The sequence below is a fragment of the Carcharodon carcharias genome, chromosome 4, assembly GCF_017639515.1.
Source record: "Carcharodon carcharias isolate sCarCar2 chromosome 4, sCarCar2.pri, whole genome shotgun sequence".
In the NCBI taxonomy this organism is placed as follows: Eukaryota; Metazoa; Chordata; class Chondrichthyes; order Lamniformes; family Lamnidae; genus Carcharodon; species Carcharodon carcharias.
Genome location: NC_054470.1, coordinates 64,109,988 through 64,127,017, shown reverse-complemented (window position 1 = coordinate 64,127,017; position 17,030 = coordinate 64,109,988). Strand labels below are relative to the sequence as shown.

At 45.7% G+C, this 17,030-nt stretch overlaps 1 protein-coding gene across 10 annotated transcripts in view; it reads left to right on the top strand.

The window, feature by feature from the left end:
- Positions 1–17,030, top strand: part of LOC121277027 (zinc finger and BTB domain-containing protein 41-like) — a 71,374-nt gene that overhangs the window by 27,603 nt on the left and 26,741 nt on the right. For 6 of the 10 annotated variants that reach the window (XR_005942788.1, XR_005942786.1, XR_005942785.1 and 3 more), the window contains exon 1: positions 16,318–16,421. The exons of 1 other annotated variant lie outside the window; for it this stretch is intronic. The gene's annotated coding sequence lies outside the window, so the exon portion shown is untranslated. Of the gene's footprint in view, positions 1–16,317; positions 16,422–16,694; positions 16,947–17,030 lie in introns of those variants that run through there. 3 more of the 10 variants (XM_041185918.1, XM_041185917.1, XM_041185919.1) reach the window with 3 other exon arrangements.

Sequence of the window (17,030 nt, the reverse complement as noted above, 5' to 3'; positions counted from 1 at the left end):
CTTAGAGGTTAAGCACAGGATCAGCACAATGTGACTGGGTAGAAGTGGGCTAGGGAAAAGTGTCATGTATGCCAATTCCCCAGATGGCTGCGCAGGATTCAGGTGATGACTTCAAAGAGGCAACACACAGGAGGTCACTAATAATGATGCATGCCCAGGTGCTTGGTGCATTTACAGACCTGCCAGAAAGCCTTCTGTCATTGGTAAAGAGCATGGAGGAGCCTAGCTGAAACATGGCAGAAGACATCACACAGAGTTTGAAGCCCAAAGTTTCCACAGTGGAAGTGGTGGCCAGCTCCATGACAGCATTCGTAGACTCAACCAAGCCGCAGCACCTGGTGGCTGCTCACTCAGTTTTCACTGAAGCTCAAGTGGAAGGGCAGCCAATGTCTCAGTATCTGTTAACATAGAGGGCCTGTTGAGTCACCTGCATGCAATCAATGGTACCGAGCACCATCAGGAATCCCACTATCATGGCAAAGCCATCTGCCCTCTCATCCTACTTCTCTCTGTTGAGGGAGAAAGCACTTTTGGGATAGATGGCCTCCTAACCTTTTGCATGATCCAATGGAAGGCAAACTGGGAAATGCTCGAGATATCATCTACTCTGTCATGGAAAGTTCAATGTCACTGTGACCTTGACCAGCAAGGCTGCCAGCGTCAGATTCAGGTTGGGTTGAAGGAGGTGGCATAGTACAATAACCATATTTTTGTTGAATTCAGTGGTCTTAGGCATTGCTCCTGGGTTAAGGTGGAGGTAGGAGAAGTGCTGTTGTAAAACTCATAGTGGGGAGGGCTTTATGTGTATATCCCTCCTCCTCCTCTTCTCGGAACTTCTCCTTTCTGCAGCTTTCGTCTCATTTGATGGTCAAGTTACAGACCAAAAGGTACTGCAACCATAGCTCCTGTACCTTGGTCACTCAATCCGGTCTTATCCTTGATTTTAAGCACCAGCTTTCCAAAAAAACCACCAAAAATACAACACAGTACTTCCAAAACCTCAGCCTAAGCAAGTCAAAAGCATCTCAGCTGCAAGTTAGTGTCTGACCCTTTTAACAGTACTATTAGGGGCTGCAGCCCTTATGTTGCTCAGCATCTGTTCAGCTAGCAGTGATCAGCATAGGCTTTCAGTGGATATGTGCAAAATTCCTGAAACTAATGTTAAAACAGCCAGAACAGCTGTTGAATGTCATGATAGCATCATGCCTGACCCTTACAACACACACATGGCACATCTGTGCTAGCATCCTTCGTGACATGGTCCATGCCAGAAGTACAGACAAATGGTATTTTCTTGCTTTAGGGCTTCCACTGTGCTAGTGTCAGTGGCACTAGTAAGCCCAATTTCATGCCCAATGCCTCTGTTTATAAAGGCACATATCCCATTTGCTTCTTTAACAGCCTTCAAAGGCTTGTGTACATACAGTCCCAGTTCTCTCTGTTCCTGTACCCCCTTTTAAAGTGGTATCATTTGGTTTATATTGTCTCTCCTCATTCTTTCTACCAAAATCTATTACTTCACACACCAGATCATTTCTCCTTGATATGGCCTCCATCTTCAATCCCTCAAATCTAAGAGATGTAGAATTGAACATGTCTAACGTATAATTGGTTTAGACATCCGCCACCAGATCAGGATGGATAGATCAACTGCTATCAGGCCATACTTTCCTTTGCCAAAACCAACCTCTACTCCAAAGCTACCCTGCAGAGCAAAGATTGCACCCAGCATCTTTGCACTACTGACCATTGCCTGAAATCTTCCCCACCATCACCCACAAGTGTGAGGAGCCTGTCAATTTCTTTGTTACTAAGATTGAGACCATCTGTTCAGTTGCCTCTGCCATTCCACCCATCCTTGACCAACAAGGGAAGCTTTCCCCAAGGCTTCCCCAAGCCATAGCCCGGAATTTGAATCTTTCTGTAGCTTCTCTACCAATTCATGCCCCCTTCAAACTATTTTCATCCTTGAATCCCACCTCTGCTCCTTTGGCCCCATCCTCACTAACCACCCAACTTCTCTTAAATAAAAGCAAAATACTGCGGATGCTGGAGATCTGAAGTGAAAGCAGAAAGTGCTGGAAAATTTCAGCAGGTCTGGCAGCATCTGTGGAAAGAGAAACTGAGTTAATGTTTTTCTCACCTAATTATCCCTGTATTCACTGACTTACAATTGCTCCTACTCTCCAAATACCTCCAATTTAAAATTCTTATCTTAGTGTTTAATCCACTCTGTGGTCTTGTCCCTCTATCCTACTCCAGCCCCCTGCCCCAACCCACCACCAACAAACTGCTTACTGTTCTGACTCTGTGGCATTTTTTGCATAGCTCTCTCCCTTCAGTCTGTCACTGGTATCATATTTTCAATAATCTAGGTGCTATACTCTGAAATTCCCTCCCTAACCCCTCCACCTCTGAGCCTCCCTCCTCCTTTAAAGTGCTTCTTAATACCCATCCCTTTGACAAAGGTTTTGGTCACCCCATCTTTAGCACTTGTGTTTGATAATGCCTCTGTGAAGCACCATGGGATGTTTTTCTACATTGCAGGTGTTTTATAAATGCAAGTTGTTATTGTTTTATATGGGATAACACATTGCAGGGCAAATAATTTACTTTTAATACCTGAATATCGAGTGTTTTATCTGTTTGAGGCGTAGATCCATACCATTGAACCTCAGAGTCCATATGCACAGCTTAACTCCCAGCTACCATCAATGTGCAAACACTTCAAGTTCAGGATCCTACCCCAGATACTGGAGTCCTGATTTAGGATTTATCAACCAAAGTGGCAACAGCCCTAAAAGCCCCTTCAAGCCCGCAGGTCCACACAGGACAGGACAAACCAGTAAGTAAGAAATCTAAGCAACAATAAGAATAAGTTGCCTAAGCTTTGAGCCGTAGATTTCCAGGCCGCCATGTCTCTTGCAGTGCAGAAGATGCCAGTGTATACCATTTGATATCACTGCTAAGTATAAAATGCCACAATGACAGTCTGCAGCTCACGTTAGAACCATTCATTGTTTATTAAAAGGAAACATACGCACAAGTTAAATCATCAGATAGAAATATTACTGTGATATTTCAATTCCCTCAGTGGTTTTAGAACACAGTTATTGCAATCTTTGGGTGGAAATTTCCCTTCTCGCCAGCAGCAGGAATCATGGCAGGCTGGGGCACTTAATTTGGAAGGAGGCAAAAAATCTATTTCCCGGAGGCAGGGTAAATTGTTGGAATTTTGTTCTCCCGACTTTCAAGGAAGGTTAGAGGCAGGTTGAGCTTCCCAACGAACAATGTAGGGAACCCTATTTGCATGCATTAGCACCTCATCATGGTCATTAAAAGAATCCCTCACTGGAATTAAGTTCGCCCTCCAAATTAACCACCTCGCCAGAGAGAATTTAGGATGTTCAATTTTACCACTGTATATAAGTGGAGTGCACCTGGCGAGCTTCACTTCTTCCGCGACTTTGCAATCCGTAGGTGTTGCATTCTTCTTCTTTGGGACCTCGCTTCACTTGAGTGCTGTTGACAAATGCTGCGTCAAGGCTGGACAAGAGGCAGGTGAAGGCTGGAAGTGGTTGGGATGGGGTGGGGGGTAGAGTGGAAGGATGGAGTGAAGACTGGACAGGGGAGGCAGGCTTAAATGGAAAGGGTGGGGAGAGTGTCCGTGGAAGAGGGGGGATGGAATATCAGAGGAAGGGTTGAGAGAATGTCCAGGGAAGTGGGGGGAGTGTCTTAAGAGGGCAAGGTTGATGGTGTTGATGATGGGGTCCTCGGGAGAGACCTCAGGGTACTTGTGGCAGAATGGAACAGTCACAGTCAGAGGTGAGTGTAATGTGGTAAGGTGGCCGGTCCAGGGTGAGAATCCGGTAGGTGAAGGTCTCATCAGGTGGGTCATAGAGGGGGACAAGACAGATGGCTTGGACAACAGGAGGGGACAGGGTAAGGTTGAGCATGAGAATGGTAATGGGTGCTGGCTCTGAGGGGAGGAAAGGCATATGGAGGTTGAACGTGACAGTGTCCAGGGTACCAGGGGGAGGTCTAAGGGTGACAGAGGGAAGATGAATGGTGCTGTCGGGTGGGTCCATTGTGGTGGGGTGAAATTGGTGGGTGACAGAGAGGATGGAAGATGGTAAGGCGAGTTTGAAAGATAACATGCACTATTTTTCCAACCTTTCTTTTATTCATTTACAGGATGTGGCCACCACTGGCTAGGCCAGCATTTATTGCCCATCCCTAGTTGCCATTGAGAAGGTGGTGGTGAGCTGCCTTCTTGAATTGCTGCTGTCTACGTGGTGTAGGTACACCCACAGTACTGTTAGGGAGGGAGTTCCAGGATTTTGACCCAGCGACAATGAAGGAAAAGCGATATATTTTCAAGTCAGTATTGTGAATGGCTGGTGGTGGTGTTCCCATGTATTTGCTGCCCTTGTCCTTCTAGATGGTAGCGATTATGGTTTTGGAAGGTGCTGCCTAAGGAGCCTTGATAAGTTTCTACGGTGCATCTTGTAGATTGTACAGATTGCTGCTACTGTGGGTTGGTGGTGGAGGGAGCGAATGTTTGTGGAAGGGGTGCCAGTCAAGCAGGCTGCTTTGTCCTGGGTGGTGTCGGGCTTCTTGAGTGTTGTTGGAGTCGCACTCATCCAAGCATGTGGAGAGTATTCCATCACTCTCCTGACATGTGCCTTGTAGATGGTGGACTGGCTTTGGCGAGTCAGGAGGTGGGGATGGCCTCTGACCTGCTCTTGCAGCCACAGTATGTTTATGGCTAGTCCAGTTCAGCTTCTGGTCAATGGTAACCCCCAGAATGTTGATAGTGGGGGATTCAGCGATAGTAATGCCATTGAATGTCAAGGGGCAATGGTTAGAATCTCTCATTGGAGATGGTCAATGCCTGGCACTTGTGTGGTGCGAATGTTACTTGCCAATTGTCAGCCCAAGCCTGGATATGGTCTGGGTCTTATACATTTAGACATGGACGGCTTCAGTTCTGAGGAGTCGCGAATGGTGCTGAACATTATGCAATCATCAGCGAACATCCCCACTTCTGACCTTATGATGGAAGAAATGCCATTAATGAAGCAGCTGAAGATTATTGGGCCCGAGACAGTATCCGGAGGAACTCCTGAGTGATGTTCTGGAACTGAGATGATTGAACTCCAAGAACCACAACCATTTTCCTTTGTATTAGGTACGACTCCAACCAGTGGAGAGTTTTTCCCCTGATTCCCATTGACTCCAGTTTTGCTAACGCTCCTTGATACCATGCATGGTCAAATTCTGTTTTGAGAGCAGTGACTCTCACCTCACCTCTGGAGTTCAGCTCTTAAGTCCATGTTTGAACCAAGCTGTAATGAGTTCAGAAGTTGAGTGAACCTGGCAGAACCCAAACTGAACGTCAGTGAGCAGGCTATTGCTAAGCAAACGCCGCTTGGTAGCACTGTCGATGGCCCCTTCCATCACTTTACTGATGATCGAGAGTAGACTGATGGGGAAGTAATTGGCCAGGTTAAATTTGTCCTGCTTTTTGTGTACAGGATGTACCTAGGCAATTTTCTAGATTGCAGGTAGATGCCAGTGTTGCAGCTGTACTGGAACAGCTTGTCTAGGGGTGCAGTAAATTCTGGAGCACAAGTCTTCAGTACTATTGCCAGGATATTGTGAAAGCCCATAGCCTTTGCAGTATCTAGTGCGTTCAGTCACTTCTTGATATCACATGGAGTAAATTGAATTGGTTGAAGACTGGCATCTGTGATGCTGGGACCTCCAGAGGAAGCTGAGATGGATCATCTACTCGGCACTTCTGACTGAAGATTGTTGCAAATGTTTCAGCTTTATCTTTTGCACTGATGTGCTGGACTCCTCCATCATTGAGGATGGGGATGGTTCCACATCCTCCAGTGAGTTGTTTAATTGTCCACCACCATGTCTGGATGTGGCAGGACTGCAGAGACTTGCTGCTTATGCAAGTATCCTGTGTTGTAGCTTCACCAGTTTGACACCTCATTTTTAGGTATGCCTGGTGCTGCTCTTGATATGCCCTCCTGCACTCTTCATTGAACCAGGGTTGATCCCCTGACTTGTGGTAATGCTAGAGTGGGGGATATGCCAGGGCCATGAGACTACAGATTGTGGTTGAGTATAATTCTACTGCTGCTGATGGCCCACAGCACCTCATGGGTGCCCAGCTTGAGTTGCTGGATCTATTTGAAATCAGTCCCATTTAGCACAGTGATAGTGCCACACAACACGATGGAGGGTATCCTCAATGTGAAGATGGGACTTCATCTCCACAAGGATTATGCGGTGATCACTCCTACCGATATTGTCACGGATTGATGCATTTGCAGCAGGCAGGTTGGTAAGGATGAGATGAAACATGTTTTTCCCTCTTGTTGGTTCCATCACTACCTGCCGCAGACCTATGTCCTTTAGGATTCGGCCAGCTTAGTCAGTAATGGTGCTACCGAGCCATTCTTGGTGATGGAAATTGAAGTCGCCCACCCAGAGTACATTCTGTGCCTTTGCCACCCTCAGTGCTTCCACCAAGTGGTGTTCAACATGGAGGATTACTGATTCATCAGCTGAGGAAGGACGGTACATGGTAATCAGCAGGAGGTTTCTTTGCCTATGTTTGACCTGAAGCCATGACTTCATGGGGTCTGAAATCGATGTTGAGGACTCATAAGGCAACTCCTTCCCGACTGTATACCATTGTGCCGCCACCTCTGCTGGGTCTGTCCTGCCGGTGGGACAGGACATACTCAGGGCTGGTGATGGTGGCATCTAGGAGATGATCTGCAAGGTATGACTCCAGTTGTTGCTTGTCTAGTCTGTGAGACAGCTCTCCCATATTTGGCACAAGCCCCAGATGTTAGTAAGGTCAACATAGCTGGGTTTGCCGTTGTAATTTCCGGTGCCTAGGTCGATGCCGGATGGTCCATCCAGTTTTATTCCTTTTTATGGCATTTAAGAGTAAAATCACATTACTGAGAATCTGGATTCACACGTAGGCCAAACCAGGTCATGAGTGACAATTGACAATGATTTCATATTCATCATTAGACTTTCAATTCCAGGTTTTTATTGCTGTGGTGGGATTTGAACCCAGGTCCCCAGAACATTAGCCTGGGTCTCTGGATTACCAACCCAGTGGCAACACCACTATGCCACCACCTTGACCTTGCTGCTAGTCAGTCAGTGAGATTCCTCAACGTGGGAGGAGGGTCTTTTCAGGTGGGTGGAATCTGAGGTCAGCACAAGTGGCTGACTAAAGGGGTACCCTAATAATTGTCAAAGATGCTTATTTGTGTTTTCCTCTCTTTGTGAAGCCCACAATGCAGCAGGTTTGTTCCCGACTCATGTGTCCCATAACGTTGAGATCCCAGCAAGGTGTGGAGCTGCCATTCGTTCTGTGCCATTTGCCATCGGCTGCAGGCAGAGGCAGGGAGGGAGGGAGGGAGGGAGGTGGAATGCCTCCAAGGGGCATTGCTGAGGGCAGCAAAACTCTAAGCCTCCATCCTCCCAGGATAATGGTCATGGCTGATAAGGGATCATGCGGTTAGTCTTTCTATGCTGCCAAGTCAATGGTCTCTCCATAGAATTTTGAGGGTGGTGGAGACAACCAGAAAAGTGTCTGCATAAGGCTTCTTGCACATGACTCCCATCACTCTGGTCAAAGAGCAATATCTCCATATGAATGGGAGGAACACCCATCTCCAGCCCTCCAGGATGTCTTTTACCTGGAAGAGGTGGAGTGAGGTTGCCATGTCCAGACAGAGGCCAGGTGAAGGGCTTAGAACTTGTCTGCTGGCTTTGAGATGGAGGGAAACCTGTAAAGGACATTCTCACTTAATGTATAACTTCAGTTCATTCACACATCAATTGAGGCATCCCCGCTGTGAGATTCGCCGTGTTCCTCACTGATGCATATTTAATGAGCTGAAAAGCGGAAGATCGGGTCTGTTCATCCGCCCCACCACCCAACGGGAATCATGCCGACTTTCCCGCCTGCCACTGGACTTAAACTCCAGAGTGGAAAATTCTGCCCTTTTTTTCTAGAGTTTCCAATGAGCAGAACATAGACTGCAGGTGCCATGAAGTTCTTCCTGCTGCAGAGCCTGGGTGTACAATTACCAAGTGAGCTAAATAAATAAGAAATGGAGGCTTGGTCTTATCTCTGAAGCTAGCATCTGCATCTTGAACAGGTGTTACATATTTGCCTTCTCCTGGTAAAGTCAACAGAAAGCAATTAACAGAAACAGTTTATCTATATGCAATGCATCCAGATAGAGGTGTAGTTTTGATTTTTTCTGTATGCTTATTTATCCTTACCTAAGAAAGGATATAATTGCATTAGAAGCAGTTCAGAGAAGTTTTACTCAACTGATTCCTGGGATGAAGGAGTTAGCGTATGAGGCAAGGTTGAGCAGGTTAGGCCTATACCCATTAGAGTTTTGAAGAATGAGAGGTGATCTTATTGAAATATACAAGATCCTGAGGGGACTTTACAGGGTGGATGCTGACAGAATGTTTGCCCTTGTGGGGGAGTCTAGAACTAGGGGACATAGTTTAAAAATAAAGGGTTTCCCATTTAAGAGGGAGGATTTTTTTTTCTCTCAGAGGGTCATTAGACTTTGGAATTCCCAGAGAGCAGTAGAAGCTGGATCATTGAACATATTCAACTATATTAGATAGATTTTTGATCAAAAGGAAATCAAGGGTTATGGGGGGCAGACAGGTAGGTGGATTTGAGGCCACAATCAGATTAGTCATGATCTTATCAAATAGCAGAGCAGGCTTGAGGGGCCGAATGGCCTACTCCTGCTCCTATTTCTTGTAAGCTCTCAAACTAGGAGAAAAAAATTATAAACAAACATTTGTAAATATTCCAGCATCTGGGCTAAATTACACATTTTTTAAAAAGGGCTAATTTTGCATGGCAGTAGCTACTGGCTGTCTAGTCCTTCCTAATAGCTCATCCCTCTCTAAGGGCTGAATTTTTAGAACTCCCCATGGGCAGTATCGAGTTGGGCAGGGGATGAAAATAATGGCACTGGTTGATGCGTTGGATTCCCAATGCCATCCCCAGGGTTGGAGGAGGGGTGGCTGCAAAGTTCTGTCCAATCTGAGCTTGTGGGGGGGCATGTTCTGGTTTTGATGTGTGCGCACAGGCTGCATGCGCTGTCTGGGCACACCAGGTGAATGGTGGTGGGCACACAGTGGGGAGCATGTCATGGCCACCCCAGGGAATTTTATACACCCCAAGAAAGAATGAGTGGTGTAGAGGGAGCCTCGGCCATTGGCACACATGTACTATCGGGTCAGTTCAAGTTGCCAGGAGAATGGGCAGTAAGCACTTGGGCTATGTAGGGGGTTGTCACCCTCCTAGCATCATGCAGCATAAGAGAAGGGGGAGCATAAAAGAAAGTTTCCAGCTGGCAATGGGGGCATGACTCTCAGATTTTGGGTGCAGTGGTGATGAGGTGTAATACCCTCTACAGGAAGGCTAGACACCCTGGCATCAGGAGGGCAGGATGGACATGTTGGCTATACCATCAGCACAGGGTCTATTGTTGAAGACGGGGCTATCTTGAGATGACTGAGAACCAGTTTCTCAGGAAATGGTGACTCTCCAGGCAGATGGTCTTAGAGAACTATGCCCTCATACTTTGCAGCATTGCTTGCCGTGCCCTGCCAGTAGCCATCAAAGTCACTGTGGGCTTTGCTTCTGGCTCCCTGCAATGTTCAGCTGCAGGCTTGATGGCACCTCCCAAATGGCTACACATCGCTGCATCTCACAGGTCACTGAGTGGCCCTGGCAGAACCCAAACTGCCTGATGTCAAGGGGAGATGTTTGGATTCTCTCTTGTTGGAGATGGGCATTGCCTGGCACTTGTGTGGTGCAAATGTTACTAGCCACTTATCAGCCCAAGCCTGAACGTTGTTCAGGTTTTGCTGCATATGCACACAGACTGCTTCAATATTTGAGGAGTTGTGAATGGTGCTGAAAATTGTTCACAGATGATTGCACATTGTCACTTCTGACCTTATGATGGATGGATGGTCATTGATGAAACAACTAAAGATGGTTGAGATTCAGACACTACGCGGAGGAACTCTTGCAGTGATGTCCCAGAACTGAGATGATTGGCCTCCAACAACCACCTTCCTTTGTACCAGATATGACTCCAACCAGTGGAAAGTTTTCCCCAATTCCCATTGACTTCGGTTTTGCTAAGGCTCCTTGATGTCATACTCGCTCAAATGCAGCCTTGATGCCAAGGGTATTCACTCTCACCTCACCTCTTCAGTTCAGCTCTTTCGTCCATACTTGGATCAAGGCTGTAATGAGGTCAGGAGCTGAGTGGCCCTGGCAGAACCCAAACTGAGCATCAGTGAGCAGGTTCTTGCTGAGTAAGTGTCGCTTGATAGCAATGTCGACAACACTTTCCATTACTTTGCTGATAATCAAGAGTAGACTGATGGGATAGTAATTGGCCAGGTTCTATTTATCATGCTTTTTGGGAACAGGATATACCTGAACAATTTTCCACATTGCTGGGTAGATGCCAGTGTTGTAGCTGTACTGGAACAGCTTGGCTGGAGGTTGGCTAGTTCTGGAGCACAAGTCTTCAGCACTATTGCCAGAACCTATTGACTGAAGACTGGCATCTGTGATGCTGGGGACCTCTGGAGGAGCCGAGATGCATCATCCGCTCAGCAATTCTGGCTGAAGATGGCTCCAAATACTTCAATCTTGTCTTTTGCACTGATATTTGTGGAGTCTCCCAATTCAGTTAGTTGTTGCATTGTCCACCACCATTCACGACTGGATCTGGCAGGACTGCGAAGCTTAGGTCTGGTCCATTGGTTGTGGAATCGCTTGGCTGTCTATTGCAAGCTGCTTCCGCTGTTTGGCAAGCAAGAAGTCCTGTGTTGTAGCTTCATTAGGTTGACACATCATTTTTAGGTATGCCTGGTGCTGCTCCTGGCATGCCCTCCTGCACTCTTCATTGAACAAGGGTTGATCCCCTGGCTTGATGGTAATGGTAGACTGGGGGATATGCTGGGCCATCAGATTACAGATTGTATTTGTATACAATTCTGCTGCTGCTGTTGGCCCACAGCGCCTCATGGGTGCCCGGTTTGAGTTGCTAGATATGGTCTGAATCTGTCCCATTTAACATGGTGGTAGTGCCACACAACACGATGGAGGGTATCCTCAATGTGAAGACAGGACTTGGTCTCCACAAGGACTGTGCAGTGGTCACTCCTACCAATACTGTCATGGACAGATGCATTTGTGACAGGGGTCAAGTAGGTTTTTCCCTCTTGTTGGTTCCCTCACCACCTGCCGAGGACCCAGTATAGTAGCTATGTCCTTTAAGACTCAGCCAGCTCATCAGTAGTGGTACTACTGAACTAACTCTGGTGATGGACATTGAAGTCCCCCAACCAGAGTACATTTTATGCCCTTACCATCTTCAGTGCTCCCTCCAAATGGTGTTCAACATGAAGGAGTACTGATTTATCAGCTGAGGGGGTTCAGTATGTGATAACTAGCAGGAGGTTCTGTGCCCATGTTTGACCTGATGCCATGAGACTTCATTGGGTCCAGAGCTGATGTTGAGGACTCCTAGGGCAACTCCCTCCCAACTGAATACCATTATGCTGTCACTTCTGGGTCTGTCCTGTTGATGGGACAGGACATTCCAGGGATGGTGATGTCTGGGACATGGTCTGTAAGTTATGATTCCATGAGTATGACTCTGTCAGATTGTTGCTTCAATAGTCTGTGGGACAGTGCTCTCAATTTTGGCATAAGCACCCAGATGTTAGCAAGGAGGACTTTGCAGGGTCATTTCCAGTGTCCAGGTCAATGCTAGGTAGTCCGCCTGGTTTCTTTCTAGACTTTGTAGCGGTTTGATACAATTGAGTGGCTTGCTAGGCCATTTCAGAGGGTTGGTAAGAGTCAACCACATGGGTCTGGAGTCACAGGTAAGGACAGCAAATTTCTTTCATAAAGGGCATAAGGCAACCATATGGGTTTTTGGTCACAATTAGACTAGATTTGAATTCCAGATTTATTAATTGAATTTAAATTCTACCAGCTGCCTTGGTGGGATCTGAACCCATGTCCCCAGAGCAATAGCCTGGGCCTCTGGATTACTAGTCCAGTGACAGTCCCACTACACTACCCCCTCCCTGTGATACCTAGGGGCTTCTAGTCCCAATCTGACACAAAAGCAGCAGTTACTAACAAGTGAAGACAGCACTCAGTGGAGTACATACCCCAGCTATGCTGTGTTAATTCAACTTTATTACGATTACGCAGCTCTTCCTTGAAGCTTTCCCCTGCCTGGTTGATGCTCTGTAATTACAAAGCTGAAAAAAGAAATCTTTTTATTCCATATAACTGAGGAGGCTTCAGGCCAATCCACACCTAACAACATGCTCTGAAAACTCTGCTCATATTTTTATAGCTGTGACAAATTCCACCACAATCCACAACATTCTAAAAAAAAAAGTCAATTAATCCTGTATCCTAATATTAATGGATCCTTTAAAATATTCCAGGAGCTGGATATGGAACTAATTGGTTTTTCCTTGGGCCACACCCTATCTATGTACCAAGTTTCACTGAAATCCATCCATTAGTTTTTGAGATACATTGTTTATTGACAATCTAATAGGAGTGAAAACATTACCTCTGCCCACCTTTAGTGGCAGAAGTAATTAACTGCTCCAGTCTTAATTGAGGCAGAAAGGTGGTTTGATGTTTGTAGCTGTGTCTCTTCAGGATTAGCTCTGCTCACCAAGCCGGAGAAAGGGATTAGAAAAGGTGCCCTATAAATAGCCTGCCTCACTCCAAACCTGGCTGGAAAACTGCATCCAGCAGGATCACCCATCAGCGGCTGAAACTCTCAAAAACAATCAAAACACGATCTTGGAATATCAGGTTATTAATGAATAACTCAGAGCGGCCTGAGAGACGAACAGAAATATTAGCCGTGAGATCTGATTCTTAGACATTGGCATAGTAGCCCTTAGTGAGACTTGTAAAGCAGACAAGGGACAAATCAAAGAAGGTAACTTCCTTTCTCTGGAAACGGAAATCACAAGAAGAACACAGAATTCATGGAACAAAAGCAGAAATACCTGGAAAAACTCAGCAAGTCTGACAGCATCTGCGGAGAAGAATACAGTTGATTTCCAGCATCCGCAGTATTTTGTTTTTATCTTACAGAATTCATGGAGTTGGTTTTGTCATCAAAAGCAAATTCAAAGAGACCTGTTAGGATCAATAAGCATTTTATGAGACTCAATCTTAATCTCAAAGGCAATCAATCTGTCACCTTCATCTGCACTTATGCAGCTACATTGGACTCCACGGATGAAGTGAAAGAAAATTTATTTCTAACCTAGATGCAATAGTGGCAGCTGTACCATCACAGTCAATCACTTTGCAGTGATATCAATGCCAGGGTGGGGGACAACCATGCCCTTTGGCCAAACACCACTGAAAAGCATGGAGTTGGAAAGACCAATTCCAATGGTGTACACCTTCTTACCCTGTGTGCTGAGCACAATCTTGTGGGCACCAACAACCTCCACCAAAAAAAAATGGTTTCAAGACATCCTGGTGACAGCCAAGATTGAAGCAATGACACCTAATAAACTATGTGACTGTCAGGACTAGGGATCAAAAATAAGTGCACATTACATGTGCTATGATTATGGTCAATGAATAATGAACAGAGCCCCGACTCATTTGCTTGGTATTGGCACTTGAGGCAGCTCCCAAAAGGAAAGAAAAGCCACAACAAGTATGGAGAAAGTTCGAGGTCTCTGATCTGTCAAACACCACCAAGCTTAAGGAATTACAAAAACAACTCAATCAGAAACTACAGGAATGGGTGATCACATGGCAACATCCAAGATGACTATCAATCATTGAAATCAATCATTACTTATATATGCCAAGAAATCCATGGACACACCATTTAAAGACATCAAGACTGACTTTAAGAGAGCGATGCAGAATTATACAAACTCATCGATTGTAAACAGACAGCATTCCAAAGCTGGCAACAGGATCTGAAGTCACAGAAAAAAGCCTTGCCAACCAGGCAGCCAAAGCTAAGTTCCAAGAAGAATCTATGATTTGAAGTATCCCACTAGTCACAGCCTGCCAACCCCTTTATTCCTACTGTCTGTTTTCTGCCTGTTAGCCAATCCTTAATCCATGCCAGTATATTGCCTCCTATCCCATTTACTTTTATTTTGCTAATCAACCTCCTGTGGGGGACTTTATCAAAAGCCTTCTGAAATTCCAAGTATACTACGTCCATCAACTCTTCTTTATCAATTTTGTCAGTGACATCCTGAAAAAACTCCAACAAGTTCGCCCAACATGATTTCCCATTCACAAATCCATGTTGACTATGCCAAATCAGATCATGATTATCCAAGTATCCATTTATCATATCCTTTATAATAGATTCTAGCATTTCCCCTACTACTGATGTAAGGCTAACAGGTCTGTAGTTCTCTGTTTTCTCTCCTCCTTCCCTTCTTAAATAGTGGGGTGACATTTGCTACCTCCCAATCTTCAGGAACATTCCAGAATCTATAGAATTTTGGAAAATGATCACCAATGCATGCAGTATCTCAATAGCAACCTCTTTCAACACTCTGGGATGCAGAATATCAGGACCCGGGAACTTATCAACTTTCAGTCCTATTAATTTCTCCAATACAGCCTTCTTACTTAGACTAATTTCCTTCAACTCCTCATTCCCCCTACTTCCTTGGGCTTTTAAATCTGGGAGATCTCCTGTATCTTCCTCAGTGAAAACAGACGCCCAGTAAACATTTAGCTTCTCTGCCACTTCTCTGTTCCCATTATGAATTCTCCTGACTTTGCCTGTAATGGACCCACATTTGTCTTAGCCAAACTCTTCCTTTTCACATAACTATAGAAGATTTTACAGTCCATGTTTATGTTTTTTTGCTAGATTGCGGTCATACTCTATTCTCCCTTTCTTTACCAGTTTCTTGGTTTTCCTTTGCTGTATTCAAAAAACCTTCCAATCCTCAGATTTACTACTACTTCTGGCAACTTTATAACCTTTTCTTTTTTGCGGTTTTTGCACCTTGACGGAACCTAAAGGTGCTGTAAGCTATGTAATAATTCTTTGAAGACTATCCATTGCCTATGTACAGTCATACCTTTTAATGTATTTTCGCAATCCACCTCAGCTAATTTGTCCCTCATGCCTTCAAAATTTCCTTTATTCAACTTTAACACCCTTGCTTCAGAGTGAACTACCTCACTTTCAAACATAATGTCAAACTTTCAAACATATATCATATTGTGGTCACTCACCCTTGAAGGTTCTTTTACAACAAGATTATTAACTAGACCTTTTTCATTACATAATACCAGATCTAAAATAGAATGTCCTTTAGATGGCTCCTCAACATACTGCTCTGGAAAGCCATGCCTAACACACTCCAGAAACTCATCTTCCACAGCATTAGTGCTCAATTGGTTTACCCAGTCTATATGCAGATTGAAGTCATTCATGATTACTGTATTACCAATGCTACATGCTTCTCTCATCTCCTGATTAATACTATGTCCCACATTACCACTACTGTTTGGTGGCCAATAAACAACTCCAAACGATGTATGCCCTTTGCTGTTTCTTAGCTTCACCCAAACAGATTCCACACATTGTTCTTCCAATCTGAGATCCTTCCTTACTGATCCCATCCCTCAATGTCAGTACAACTCCACCTCCTTTTCCTTCTTGTCTGTCCTTCCTAAACGTTGAATATCCTTGAATATTCAGTTCCCAGTCTTGGTCACCATGGAGCCATGTTTCCAAAATGCTACTTACATTGGGCAGAACGTAATCTAGATGAAAAATAAAAATACCTGGAAAAACTCAGCGGGTCTGGCAGCATCTGCGGAGAGGAACACAGTTAACATTTCGAGTCCGTATGACTCTTCAACAGAACTTTCTGCCAGACCTGCTGAGTTTTTCCAGGTATTTTTATTTTTGTTTTGGATTTCCAGCATCCGCAGTTTTTTGCTTTGTAATCTAGATGGATCTTGTTTTTATTTTTTCACCCAGAAATTCCCAAAGTCCCTACCTGATCCTATTAATAAGATGCCTGGGCTGAATGAGACCAAAAGAACCATCTCCTCAGCCTCAGTGAGGAACCTGATGTGGTCAGTAAGGTCTGTGCAACGGTCTCTAAGGAACCAGTCACCTAGCAACCACCAACCCCCGTCCTCACCCGGGGCCGCCTAGCTCCGCGAAGCCGGGGTTAGAGGTCAGAGTTGGCGGCCGGTGAGACCGCGGCGGCAGCGGGCGATTACCGGAGAGCGGGTCGCAGCTGCTCAGGATGTGAGTCCGGGATGAGGGTGGCGAAGGAAAGCGGCCTGGGGTGAGGGTGGCGAAGGAGGCCCGGCCTGGTCGCGGGGTGAGGGTGGCTTTTTTAGGGCCCTGCCTCTTGTGTGTGTGGATGCGGCGAAGGCCGCAGTCAGGCTGACCCCAGAGGCGTCGTGGGTTTTCTGTGCCCAGCAACAGTACTGCCGCCTGCAGACAGTGACCGGGGGAGTCACTGCTCACAGCGCTCAGCCCAAGGTCGCTGTGCTCTGGGGTAACCCGGAGTACCGCGCAGCCTCCCTGCAGTCTTGTTGCCACTTGCCAGCAGACGCACGTCCGAATTCAGCCGAGAGCTGGCGGTGTAACTGCAGCTCAAAAGATCCGTTAGTTTCTGTCCTTCCTCACAGGGTGACTGCCAACGTCGAGGAGAATGAGGAATTAGCTGCAGATCAGAACAAAATAGATTGAGACACTGCGAAAACCCACTTAAAGGAGTGAAGTATGCCAAAATAAGTCACGTTGAAATGAGGGAATTTCACTCTCGTGAGTGAACCTGAAGTATTTTACATGAGCTTGAGGGGTTAGGATGCGTGTAGTCTTGTATTAATTATAGATAAGAGTGACTGT